Source organism: Rattus rattus, chromosome 3 (assembly GCF_011064425.1).
Source record: "Rattus rattus isolate New Zealand chromosome 3, Rrattus_CSIRO_v1, whole genome shotgun sequence".
Taxonomy (NCBI): Eukaryota; Metazoa; Chordata; class Mammalia; order Rodentia; family Muridae; genus Rattus; species Rattus rattus.
In genome coordinates this window covers 92,026,776-92,040,923 of record NC_046156.1, presented here as the reverse complement: position 1 = coordinate 92,040,923, position 14,148 = coordinate 92,026,776, and positions in this window count along the sequence as shown.

Genomic DNA, 14,148 nt, shown 5'->3' with positions numbered 1-14,148 from the left:
GAAAAGTGGATGTGTAGAAGTGGGGATAAAATCGCATGGCTGGTTTGTGGTGGCTACTGTGGGAAAGAATACATTCTGAAAAGTAATGATCTCACCACTGACCTGTGAGTTCCCTGCGGGGCAGTGATGTGCTCCTCTACCTCCGAGCCTAAACCCCCATAAGGAAATCCACATAGGTCTTCTCTTCAACTGGTCCATTACTCTAGAAGTAAGGGCAGGAGAAGGAAAATTTTCATTTTCATCTTCTATCTGCCAGTTAGTTGTGATATACTGGATGTGGAATTCAAAAATTTCCAGCTGGGACCTTCGGAATACAAGTTTTTCTCTTCCTCCTCCTCCTCCTCTCCTCCTCTTCCTCCTCCTCCTCCTCCTCCTCCTCCTCCTCCTCCTCTTCCTCTTCCTCTTCCTCCTCTCCCTCCTCCTCCTCCTCCTCCTCCTCCTCCTCCTCCTCCTCCTCCTCTCTCCTCCCTTCCTCCTCCTCCTTGTAAATTTGGCAGAGGTATTTGGGAGTATGTCAGCATTGTTGGTAGTCTATGATGTATGTATGAAGAAAATTAAGGAGAGTGGGTGTAAAGTGAGAAGAAAAGCAAACCAAAGGCAAACTCCTGAAAAAACTGCTAACGTTTATGCAGCTAGGGGAGAAAGGGGCCCTTGATGTACCGGCTAGAAATGTAAAATAGAGAACTATCTAGAAAATAAATATTTCGGACATTTAAATAGAATGATTCAGGAATGCTCATATATAGGATATAAGAGAGGAACAAAAGAAAAATACTACAATGTGTATGCTATACATATATTGAAAACCCATGCCAGACCATTAAGGAAGAATACAGGACTGTAGGGCTTTGGTATTAAGGAGCTTATACACCATTAAGAGACATCGTAAAACTAAGAACGGGACCCCCGTTGAAGGAATTAGAGAAAGGACTGGAAGAGCTTGAAGGGGCTTGAGACCCCATATGAACAACAACGCCAACCAACCAGAGCTTCCAGGGACTAAGCCACTACCTAAAGACTATACATGGACTGACCCTGGACTCTGACCTCATAGGTAGCAATGAATATCCTAGTAAGAGCACCAGTGGAAGGGGAAGCCCTGGGTCCCGCTAAGACTGAACCCCCAGTGAACGTGATTGTTGGGGGAAGGGGGAAGGATGGGGAGGGGAACACCCATATCGAAGGGGAGGGGGAGGGGTTAGGGGGATGTTGGCCTGGAAACTGGGAAGGGGAATAACAATTGAAATGTAAATAAGAAATACTCAAGTTAATAAAGATGGGGGAAAAAAAAGAAAGAAAGATGGTTGGATATGAGCATGGGAAGCAAGCCTATAAGCAGCTTTATTCCAGGGTCCCTGCCTCTGCTCTTTCCATGATGAATTGTAAGCCAAATCAATTATAAAAGAGAGAGAGAGAGAGAGAGAGAGAGAGAGAGAGAGAGAGAGAGAGAGAGAGAGAGATAGTAAGAGAAACTAGCCATCATATTGACAGGTGTGAGAGAGCACTTAGCCAACAAAAGAGAGGACAGGAGTCAAAGCCAGAAAAGGAGTTCTGAAATAAGGAGCCCTTTAGCTGAGCCTTGAAGACAAGAAGAAAATCATGAACCTGTGATCTGGTCAGAAAGAAGAGCCTGAGAAATAGAACAAAATTGCTGGAAAGAGTTTCAGGAAGAATCAGTCCAGCCAGGAAGAACAAAAGCCCTGATTCTTCTATCAGTGACTTAAATAAGTCTCTGTCTCAACTCACCATTATGGAGTAGACACCAGAGAAGAGAGTTTTGAAATGGGTTTAAGCCAATTGAAAGTCTTTATCAGCCAGCTTTCGAATGCTACACTGGGTGTTCTGGACCTCAGTGTAGCCCCATGCCTTTCCTAGGGCAAGCTTTAAGCACAAAAGCACTTGTCCTGGTTTGACATACTTCAGTTAACAAGAACAGTTAGCAAGAAGCACAGCTCTAGAAACAACGTTAGAACATTAAACGACTTTCCCATTACTATGGACTTTGATGGATTAAGTCTTTGTTTTAGTTTTGGCAGTCTTCATGCTCAGTTCTACAACCTGAATGCTTCTTCCATCATGCAGTCAGTTGTGCTAAAGTCTAGGGGTTTACTAAAATCTGGGGCCCTGTTACATTCTCTACTGGTCTTAGTGAAAGATTCAAATCATAGACTCATCCTACACTAAAAAGGTATATTTGGTCCTAAGGACCATTAAGTTTATGAATTAATGCAGTTTAAGATGAGGAGGCCCACTGTTAATGCAACCAGAATGAGAATTAAAGACCCAGTCAGTGCTGAGAACAGAATACTCAACCAGAGGACCAAGAGAACAGAGATTGGGATCAATGATCTGATTTAAGTCTTTGTCCCTTTCTCCTTTTGAATTTCTTTTTGCAAACATAACAAGATTTTTTAAAGTTATTCCTGATCAATTAGAAGAGAAACAATAGATTTTCCGCCCCCAAAGCCAGACATAGTTTCTTTATCTCATAAGAAATAAATATAAACCTCTCCAATTTTGTAGGCTCATTTCTGCAAGTGAATATAACTGCTATGTTAATAACTCTAGGTCCTGATCAACTCTTTTAGTTTATAAAGTATCAGAAAAGTCACATTTAGCCAAACCACTGGTGCATGCCCATGAAATAGTCTCAGGGGCATGGCAATAGTGCTGTTATTCAGAAGAACTAGCCCATATGGCAGAATAGCAGCCATCAGCATAAGGGGAATGCCTAGGTTAAAGCTTTTAGGTATTAAAGAAAATTTTAACCCCTTATAAGTCCTCTAATTTTAATTAGAGCTGACACTAGTCAAAGTGAGTGGTTTTGTTTTAGTTATTGATTTTTTTGTTTGTTTGTCTGTTTTTCAGTCAATGGCCTGACAGTCTGGTTAGTTCCTATTCCTATGTAGTACAGGGCTGGGTGTCTAAGTGTTACCAGCAATCTTGGCTGATTGGGACTGGGAATGATTAACTCTATCCCCAGGGTCCCTTTCTGTGGCTTAGAGTCTGATTCCCAAGATTTTCTTTGTTTCCCAAGGGCCAGAATGTTTTAAAAGGAATTTTCAGGAAGTCTCAGTTTTACAAACTTGAGTTTTGCAACAGAAACTTCCTTGTTTCTGGAAACTAGGGGACCCAGCTTCAGGGCATGCATAGAATTGTAAAGTCTACATTTCTATCTCAGAAGATAAATTTCCATATCATTCCTTTTCTCCACACAACCATACACTTAAACTGTATGTCTGTAAGTACAGGTCATGGGCCCAGGCTCGTGACCCTTGTTTATACCCATGGTGCAAAGACCAAGCCTCTGGTTAGAGGGGCAGATAGTAGAAGGGTCTGGGGTTCATTGAAACCTTAATTTCAATGGGTCCATAGTTGAGAGTCAGTCTATTTAGCATCAATATCTATGACTTCTATTTTCTTGACCTGGATGTGGTGGACCCAGGGTGCAATGCCAGTGGCCTTCACAGCTATAGGAGTGGAGAAAATCACTTTGTAGTGTCATTTCTTTGTTAATTCCAAAACCCATGGGCTACTTGCTTGACTCAGAAGGTATCAAATAGAGTCAAACAAGGAGAAGCTAGTGGTGGACTCACAGACAAGCTGGGTCACTCAGAAAGTTCAATGAATTATGTATGTGAAGAACTGTAGGGTCTGTAGTGACTTGAAAAAGGAATGGTTAGAGAGCTCTGTCAACTGCTGGTTTCTGAGTCTAGGAAGCAGTGGGGAGTTCTTCTAAACATAATCTCACGCCATATACACTGTCTGTGTATATGGTGGTGGGTTTTCCTTTTCCCCATCTGAAAGCCTCGATCAGACCAGAATGTTCTGCTTGTCTGGCTAGAGTAAGCTCAAGTTGTTTCAGTAAAAGGAGATACTGCAGCTTCCATGTATTTCTTTCCATCTTTCATGACAGTCATGAACAAGTAACTGCATCACCAGGGAAGACGGTAACCTAATGGATGGCAGAGGTTACTCCATGGTGGGCCTGGTACTGGATCACATAGTCAATAGAAAGCCAGTGCTATAGCACTCCTTGGAGTAAAGACTCCAGTGTGTCACAGGGTGTTATGAGTATAAGATCTTGACCCAGAGTTAACTTATATTTTTCTTTTATCAAACTAGCAGTAGCCACCAAAGCTCTTAGACAGATGAGTCATCTTGTGACTAAAGGGTCCAATTGTTTGGACAGGTATGTCACAGGGAATTTCCATGGCCCAAATTTTGGGTCAAAACACCCTTTGTCTTCTGTTTCATTTAATTGACACATTAAAAGGCTTTTAAATACCTGGAACTTCTGGGGCTGATGTCAGAGCTAATTTTAAAGCTTCAAATGCTTTTTGTTTAGCCTCACTCCAGACTACGGGGTTTAGTGAATGCTCCCGCTTCTACCCAGTATACCCGTGTGCTAATTTCTAGAGATCTTTCCATTTCCACAACCTATGGTGTCCAGAGGCAGCAATATTCACTGAACCTAGGAACTCTTGAACCTACATCTTATTCCTTGGGTTTGGGATGTGAAGGACGGCAGCAATCCTATTCTGAGACAGGTTCCTTTTGCCTCCCTTCAGCTGGTAGCCAAGATTGGTCGCCTTTTACAAAGTTGGGCTTTCTTAATTGACACTCAGTAGCCCATGCTCTGTAACTCTTGCAGCAGTCCCGCGAAGGCCCTTTTAAAATCTATTTTCCCAAGAAACCTCTGATGAAAGGACAGGCAGTCTGCATTTAGTGTCTTAAATACAAGGGCAACCTAGTCCAGCTATGTTGCCCACAGCAACCTCCCACCAGGTCTGTCCATTTAAAAGCAAAGATGAATTGACTCATCTCTGCCAACCGGAAGCTGAAGAATGCATCTTTCAAGTCCAAGAAAATTAACACCTGTTTTTCTGGAAGAATTAGATTCATGAGAATCACAAGTTCCAGATTTCTTCAAAGGCAGGAGAGGCATATTCCCTGGTGACTGGCAGAGAACCAGAACGCCTGTCTCTTTAAGCCACGCAATATGGACTACAATGTCCCCTTTTGTTTCCAGAGTCACTGACTATTGTTAAATCTAAGCTGAACTGGTTAGTTGAGCAATTATAGGAGCTTGGTGTTGGGTGAGTCCTGGGGGGGGGATTCTTCTGACAGAGGGTAAGACCCCCAAATTTTGCTGTGTATCTCATCAGAAACGGTGATGATTGCTTTCAGTTTATGTGAAAGGCCTTGTCCCAATAAATTCTCTGTTGTTAAACACCCTTGAATTACCTCTAGCAACTGAGACCACCGTATACCTTTACATTTTTCTAATTTATATGACATTTTTCTAATATCTGTGGCCAAACAAAAAACTTGGCGACAAAGGAAATTTTGTTTAGCAGCTGTCTTTAAGCTTTTAAAGCAGCTAGTAAAATGTGTTTAAAGTCTCCTTGGTCAGTGTTGCACAGAAGGGAAAATCCGTTCTGAGCAGGATGCCTTGTCTGGCAGCAATCCCCCTGCTTGGCCCAGGGGTAGCTTTTTATTTTTTAACTTTTTTTTTTCCTTTCAGAGAATGGTGGGGTTTATGGATCACTGGTTGAAAGAGATATGAATCATGAAAGAAATGAAACTTTCTCTTTTTCTTTGGGTTCAGCCTTTCCTTCCTCTAGGGCTGCTTAGAGCAAGTAGGAAACAGAGAAAATGCTCATTGGGGGAGCTATTTTCTGCTCTGTCTGTACATTCCACTTAGATGGTAGAGTCCTTTGGTGAGAGGCCCAACTCCTCCCTGCCTCCACAGAGTTACCAATTCTAACTATAACCAGAAGCCAAGCAATGAAACAAATAGCCAACTTTAGAAGTGGGAAACGTGGCAAGGTTGTTTGTTTTGCTTGCCTGCTTGCTTGCTTGTTTTTTGTTTGTTTGTTTGGTTGGTTGGTTGGTTGGTTGGTTAGTTGTTTGTTTGTTTGTTTGTTTGTTTGGTATGTTTGTTTGTTTCTCTGAGCAACATAGCAGAGCCAAAAGAATTTGGGTCCCTAACAGGAGAGGGCATAGGTCTTAACTTGGGGTTTTTATGCAAGAAAAGCCACTGATCAAAACAGGTAAGCAGAAATGACACAAACATACAGGAAGACACATAAAAAGTAACAGGGTAAAGACAACCAGCTGCAGCCACCACACATTCATACACCTGAAAAGACATGTGATCCAACGACATCTTACATGGATACTGGACACTGGATCTAATCTCTTCTATCTGTCCAAACAGAAAGTGCCTTAACAAGACTTACCTCTGAAGATGGCAGAGGAGGTAACTTCCTTTTGGGGTGCAGGTGTCAGACCCATCTGAAGAGTTAGACAGCAGTTGATCAAAAGGAGCCCTGGAGACCTGAATCTCAGGTTGTGTGCCCTGTAGGAGTCCCCTGACCACCACATTCTTCCTCAGACCAAGGGGTTTTGAGATCCCCAGTGTCGGGTTGGGGATTTAGCTCAGTGGTAGAGCACTTGCCTAGGAAGCGCAAGGCCCTGGGTTCAGTCCCCAGCTCCGAAAAAAAAAAGAAAAAAAAAAAAAAAAAAAAGAAAGAAAGAAAGAGATCCCCAGTGTCTTATAGTCTGGTTTCTGAGGATCTTGGTAGGACTACCAGAAATGTTGTAGAGTATTTACCAGAGAAGAAGATCCTTGAACATGAGTTTAAGACAAGTGAAAGTCTTCATTAATCAGCTGGGTATTCAGGATCACAGTGTAGTCCCGAGCCTTTCTTAGGGTGAACTTTTAAGCACGAAAACCACATCCTAAGGTTGACATATTTCATTTAATGAGAACAGTTAGCCAGGAGAAGAAACAGAGAAGCCCAAAAGCAAGATTAGTACATTTAGAGACTTTCCCCTAACTATAGACTTTGACGGAATAGATCTTTGTTCTTGTTTTGGCAGATGTCACTGTCTATGTACTGAGTTCTACAGCTTGAATGCTACTTCCATCATGGAGTCAGTTGTGCTAAGGCCTGGGGCCTGGTTATACTTACGGATCTACTGGATCTACCACCCTTTGTCATTTTAAGTGCCATGGCCCTTCATTCACATTCTGAATAGTGTAAGTAGAGCAAGGAGAGCAGGAATTCCCCTTCTCCCCTATTTTCATAAGCACTCGGCAATATTTCCCACTACTCTCAAGTTCTTGCTAGGCTATGGAACTTCATCTACAAGAAGAGGCATAAAAGGACCATGGCCTTGCATTCAATCTCTTATTCATGTATTTGCATTCTGGTCTCATACTTCTTGACACAAAGCCTTTCTAATAGAGAAATTTTAGGCCTCAGGGAAGAAGAAAAGGAAAGGTAAGTGGAAAATAGTGTCTCTCAGCATCTTTCGCCAATCGTATGTAACATTATTTAGTCTAGTTATATGTTAATGTTTGCCCTGAATAACTGCAAAGGATGTATTGTGTCTTGGATTTTAAAAAGTAATATAACAAACTTTTCACTGCATTGATTCAAGTGTAACATTGGACAAATTGCTTTGAACAACGGAAGTCACTAAGCAGAAACGGGGGAAATGTTTCATTCTGCATGAAGGAAGCCTCTGGGAAACAGCAAATTTGGAACGTTAAAAGTGACTCAGTAATGTATAGAAAAGACAGAGTAAGTAACATTTTTTTTTTTAAAAAACAATAGTGATGTGAAGTGTTATCTGAATGCCAGCTAATGTACTATTATTATTCTAATCTTATTAAAAGATAAAACATGAGAAAAGTTACATTCTTTTCACCTTTGCTTACAGGCAAGGATGCAATTTATTTTTTTAAAGAGCATAAACACTACTGGAATTCTTGAAAATACTGAGCTTTTTTTTTTTCCTTTTTTTTTTCTTTTTTTGTTTTTTTTTATTAACTTGAATATTTCTTATATACATTTCGAGTGTTATTCCCTTTCCCGGTTTCCAGGCAAACATCCCCCTCCCCCCTCCCCTTCCTTATGAGTGTTCCCCTCCCCATCCTCCCCCCATTGCCGCCCTCTCCCCAACAGTCTAGTTCACTGGGGATTCAGTCTTAGCAGGACCCAGGGCTTCCCCTTCCACTGGTGCTCTTACTAGGATATTCATTGCTACCTATGAGGTCAGAGTCCAGGGTCAGTCCATGTATAGTCTTCAGGTAGTGGCTTAGTCCCTGGAAGCTCTGGTTGCTTGGCATTGTTGTACATATGGAGTCTCAAGCCCCTTCAAGCTCTTCCAGTTCTTTCTCTGATTCCTTCAACGGGGGTCCTATTCTCAGTTCAGTGGTTTGCTGCTGGCCTTCTACTCCTCCTGGGTGTATTTGCTTCTTTTTGTTCTAGAGCTTTTAGGTGTGCTGTCAAGCTGCTGACATATGCTCTTTCCTGTTTCTTTCTGCAGGCACTCAGCGCTATGAGTTTTCCTCTTAGCACAGCTTTCATTGTGTCCCATAAGTTTGGGTATGTTGTACCTTCATTTTCATTAAATTCTAAAAAGTTTTTAATTTCTTTCTTTATTTCTTCCTTGACCAGGTTATCATTGAGTAGAGCATTGTTCAATTTCCACGATATGTGGGCATTCTTCCTTATTGTTATTGAAGACCAGCTTTAGGCCGTGGTGGTCTGATAGCAGGCATGGGATTATTTCTATCTTTCTGTACCTGTTGAGGCCCGTTTTTTGACCAATTATATGGTCAATTTAGAGAAAGTACCATGAGGAGCTGAGAAGAAGGTATATCCTTTTGCTTTAGGATAGAATGTTCTATAAATATTCGTTAAGTCCATTTGGCTCATGACTTCTCTTAGTCTGTCTACATCTCTGTTTAATTTCTGTTTCCATGATCTGTCCATTGATGAGAGTGGGGTGTTGAAATCTCCTACTATTATTGTGTGAGGTGCAATGTGTGTTTTGAGCTTTAGTAAGGTTTCTTTTACGTATGTAGGTGCCCTTGTATTTGGGGCATAGATATTTAGGATTGAGAGTTCATCTTGGTGGATTTTTCCTTTGATGAATATAAAGTGTCCTTCCTTATCTTTTTTGATGACTTTTAGTTGGAAATTGATTTTATTTGATATTAGAATGGCTACTCCAGCTTGCTTCTTCCGACCATTTGCTTGGAAAGTTGTTTCCCAGCCTTTCACTCTGAGGTAGTGTCTGTCTTTGTCTCTGAGGTGTGTTTCCTGTAGGCAGCAGAATGCAGGGTCCTCGTTGCGCATCCAGTTTGTTAATCTACGTCTTTTTATTGGGGAGTTGAGGCCATTGATGTTGAGAGATATTAAGGAATAGTGATTATTGCTTCCTGTTATATTCATATTTGGATGTGGGGTTATGTTTGTGTGCTTTTCTTCTCTTTGTTTTGTTGCCAAGACGATTAGTTTCTTGCCTCTTCTTGGGTATAGCTTGCCTCCTTATGTTAGGCTTTACCATTTATTATCCCTTGTAGTGCTGGATTTGTAGAAAGATATTGTGTAAATTTGGTTTTGTCATGGAATATCTTGGTTTCTCCATCTATGTTAATTGAGAGTTTTGCAGGATACAGTAGCCTGGGCTGGCATTTGTGTTCTCTTAGGGTCTGTATGACATCAGTCCAGGATCTTCTGGCCTTCATAGTTTCTGGCGAGAAGTCTGGTGTGATTCTGATAGGTCTGCCTTTATATGTTACTTGACCTTTTTCCCTTACTGCTTTTAATATTCTTTCTTTATTTTGAGCGTTTAGTGTTTTGACTATTATGTGACGGAGGTGTTTCTTTTCTGGTCCAATCTATTTGGAGTTCTGTAGGCTTCTTGTATGCCTATGGGTATCTCTTTTTTAGGTTAGGGAAGTTTTCTTCTATGATTTTGTTGAAGATATTTACTGGTCCTTTGAGCTGGGAGTCTTCACTCTCTTCTATACCTATTATCCTTAGGTTTGATCTTCTCATTGAGTCCTGGATTTCCTGTATGTTTTGGACCAGTAGCTTTTTCCGCTTTTACATTATCTTTGACAGTTGAGTCAATGATTTCTATGGAATCTTCTGCTCCTGAGATTCTCTCTTCCATCTCTTGTATTCTGTTGGTGAAGCTTGTATCTACAGCTCCTTGTCTCTTCTTTTGGTTTTCTATATCCAGGGTTATTTCCATGTGTTCTTTCTTGATTGCTTCTATTTCCATTTTTAATTCCTTCAACTGTTTGATTGTGTTTTCCTGGAATTCTTTCAGGGATTTTTTGTGATTCTCTCTGTAGGCTTCTACTTGTTCTCTAAGGAGTTCTTCACGTCTTTCTTGAAGTCCTCCAGCATCATGATCAAATCTGATTTTGAAACTAGATCTTGCTTTTCTGGTGTGTTTGGATATTCCATGTTTGTTTTGGTGGGAGAATTGGGCTCCGATGATGCCATGTAGTCTTGGTTTCTGTTGCTTGTGTTCCTGTGCTTGCCTCTCGCCATCAGATTATCTCTAGTGTTACTTTGTTCTGCTAATTCTGACAGTGGCTAGACTGTCCTATAAGCCTGTGTGTCAGGAGTGCTGTAGACCTGTTTTACTGTTTTCTTTCAGCCAGTTATGGGGACAGAGTGTTCTGCTTTCGTGTGTGTAGTTTTGCCCCTCTACAGGTCTTCAGCTGTTCCTGTGGGCCTGTGTCTTGAGTTCACCAGGCAGGTCACTTGCAGCAGAAAAGTTGGTCTTACCTGTGGTCCCGAGGCTCAAGTTCGCTCACGGGGTGCTGCCCACGGGTTCTCTGTGGTGGCAGCAACCGGGAAGATCTGCGTCGCCCCTTCCGGGAGCCTTCGTGCACCAGGGTTCCAGATGGCCTCCGGTGTTTTCCTCTGGAATCAGTAATGTGTGCAGAGAGCAGTCTCTTCTGGTTTCGAAGGCGTGTCTGCCTCTCTGAAGGTTTAGCTCTCCCTCCCACGGGATTTGGGTGCAGAGAACTGTTTATCTGGTCTGCTTCCTTCAGGTTCCGGCGGTGTTTCAGGCAGGGGTCCTGCCGCTCCTGGGCCCTCTCCCACGGTAGCCCAGAGGCCTTATACAGTTTCCTCTTGGGCCAGGGATGTGGGCAGGGGTGGGCAGTGTTGGTGGTCTCTTCCGCTCTGCAGCCTCAGGCGTGCCCACCTGACCAGGCGGTGAGGTCTCTCTCCCACGGGTTTTGGGAGCAGAGACAATTGTACCTCTTTTTAAATGAATCTTATTTCACTGTTTCCAATACTGTAAGCTGGCCCTCTTTCTGAAGACACAAAAATTGTTTTTCATTTATGATGTGGGTCTTAGGGATTGCTAAGCAATTGATTTGAAAGCTTCAACCCTTCTAAGAGAGTGAAGATATGAACAAAGAGAGTAAGGCAAAAGGATTGAGTGGGTGGAAATATTACATCTAGGGTTATCATGAGGAGATAGAAGTTGCCTCTGGTGAGATAAATTTACAGCTCTGCTTAAACTAGTCTGTTGCTGAATTGGAACACAGAGTATATGGGGTCTAATAACAACAGCTAAAATGCTGGAACCTAAAGTCAGTTTAGAAAATTTTGCATGAAAAGTTACAATATTCATAGGAGGACAAATTAGTGTACAGAGTCTTTCCTAGGTGAGTGAGACAAACCACAAAGCTATCTTCTCTTGTAGCTTGAATAGATTTTGATTTATTCTAAACTTCTAATTCATTTTTAAGTCATTTTAATCCTAATCACAAGCTCCTCTCATCATTGCACAGTCTCTAGAGTCGTATACCAATTGCTTAATTTAGCCAAAGAGAAAAGAAGTGGCAAACTTGCCCTGAGCTTTGCATCATACATGACCTAATCTATGCTAAATCCCAGTATTACACATATATATGCTCTTAGTGACTGAAAGCATTCTATGACCAGTGCCTGTTTCCTGACATCAAGATAGGCCTTAGCAAATTGCGATATAGAGTGTAGGTCTAGTTGATTAAGTCTTCTGGCTGAAGAACCATGAATCAGAGTTTATTAAAAGGCCTCATATTCGTGAGGATCTGGGTTTGATGTCTAGTACTGACAATAAAAATAAGAACATAATAAACAGGACTAATTTTCGTTACCTTTATGTCTTCATTAGACAGTTCTCAAATGTCACTCATTTAGAACACACTTTACATTCATTCATATTATGCATACCTGACACTCAGAATGAAGTTCTCACACAGGCTCAATCAACATCACTCATTAATGCCTACAGAGATAGCTCAACTGTTAGCTAACTGCTCTTCCAGAGGACTCAGGTCTGGTTCCCAGTATCACAAAGCAGCTAAGAACTGCTTGTAATTCAAATTCCAAAGGATCCAACGTCCTCTTCTGGCCTCCCTGGACCATACATGCTTGTGTACGGACATATGCAGGCAAACTATTCATACATAATAACAAAAGATTTGAACAGGATCATCCATTAGCTAGTCAAATACAAAATCTTGTTCCTCACCCTCAAGCTATGGGTCTGATCATTTTTAAAAAGCTTCCAGGGTTGTCAGAACATGGTCCAAAAATGAAGCTGTGTGAGGGAAATTTTGAGTGCTTGTGAGAAAACTCCAAGAAAACAAAATAAGAGTCTTGTGGCCCCTTTTCCTTCTAAACAACAGTTTGTTCTTGGAGTCTGTTTTGTAACCTTCTCAGGTGTAACAAATAGGAGTGAGATTTGCTTACTTTTATTGTTAGGACAATGTTTCCAAGTACTGTTTGTACTTCTGACTCTATACAGCTTGAGGTCTTGTGAACTTTGCTCATGTGTTCTTGCTTAAACCTTAGACTATAAATTGTCTGATGCTCTAAATAAACTGGCTATTGCATGAGACTTTAGTCTGTCTTATTTTTAGATTCCATTTTCCCAGGTCCCACCATCTCTAAAGCAATGACACTGTGTGATTAACATATGCCCTAAATACGGCAGAAGATCTGTGGAGACCAGAGATTTTCTAAGTATATTATTCAGACCAGGAGCATCAGTCAGCAACACATGAACCCTCATAAGCAATGCTGATTCATGAGCCTGCTCCAATCATATGGAATTCCAAGTTTTAGAGAAGTCCCGTAATCTGATATTTCATTACACCCTCTTGGTTATTCCATTCTCTCCACGTTGAAGAATATCTACATCTGGCCCTCTTTAATTTATATCCGAAATAAAATAGAGAAGAAAGCTATTTATCTAAATTTTTAATTGGCTATAACAGCCATATAGCTGCCTTGATAATTTTTAAATATCTTCAGTACCCACCAGCATTTTCAAAGGATTATCTTTACAGTACTTAAGTCCCAGTCAGATTTGTTGTATGTGTTTATGAAATACCATTTCCTAATTCATCTGGCATCTGGCAAAAGTGAAGCAGGTTAATGTGAGGGATGATCTTGGGTCTCTAGAAACTTACGTGTGGAGGCACAGTACTTATTCCTGAAGAATGAGTATAATGGAAGCTATTGTCATGGTTAAGTTTTGTGGATAAAGGATTCTTAAGAGAATATATGTCATTTCTAGATGCAGCAGTCGTCACTCATGCTTTGTAGTCTTGACTTCTTCCAAAACCATTGTCAAGAGAGCCTATACATGGCTGCCCTTTGTGGATTTGGGCTTTACTTAGCAGATGATGGGAAATTTCAAACTTACCCTGAATGCATTTAAAAATATTTTTCTGCTTTAAAATCTTCCCCCTCTCCTTATCAAGGTAGGTGTTAATGCCAAAAAGTGCTCAAAATGAGCACAATAAATATGATATTGTCTTCCACTGGTGCACACTTGCCAAAATAAAAATTTTAAATATATTTTATGGGGAATGATGAAATATAAGTAGTTAACAAGTTAATCCACTCAGAAGTTTATTTCTAGAAATGTGTACCAAAATATACTCAGATGAACATACTGACATAATTCCTGGAAACTTTAACACAGATTTCTGGAAACAAACAAGCGAACAAAGGTCCAGAGTAACCTGGAGTAAGCGGAGGAACCAATCAAACATAAAGACTGCGTCAGAGAGCACATGGTACATTCCAGGCAGTTTCCCTTTTGTTTCAAAATAATGATGAAGATAATAATTATGACACCTGTTATGGCAAAATACGGAATGAATTATTTGAATAACAGAGGGGTTTTTTTTTAAGAGTTATAGAGGCTGTAGTTCCACGATTAAGATGCTAACATGCCTGGGTTCTTCTGAGACTTCTTTTCTTGGCTTATAGATAGCTGGTTCTTGTTGTAGCCTTGCATGGTCCTTCCTGGTGTGTG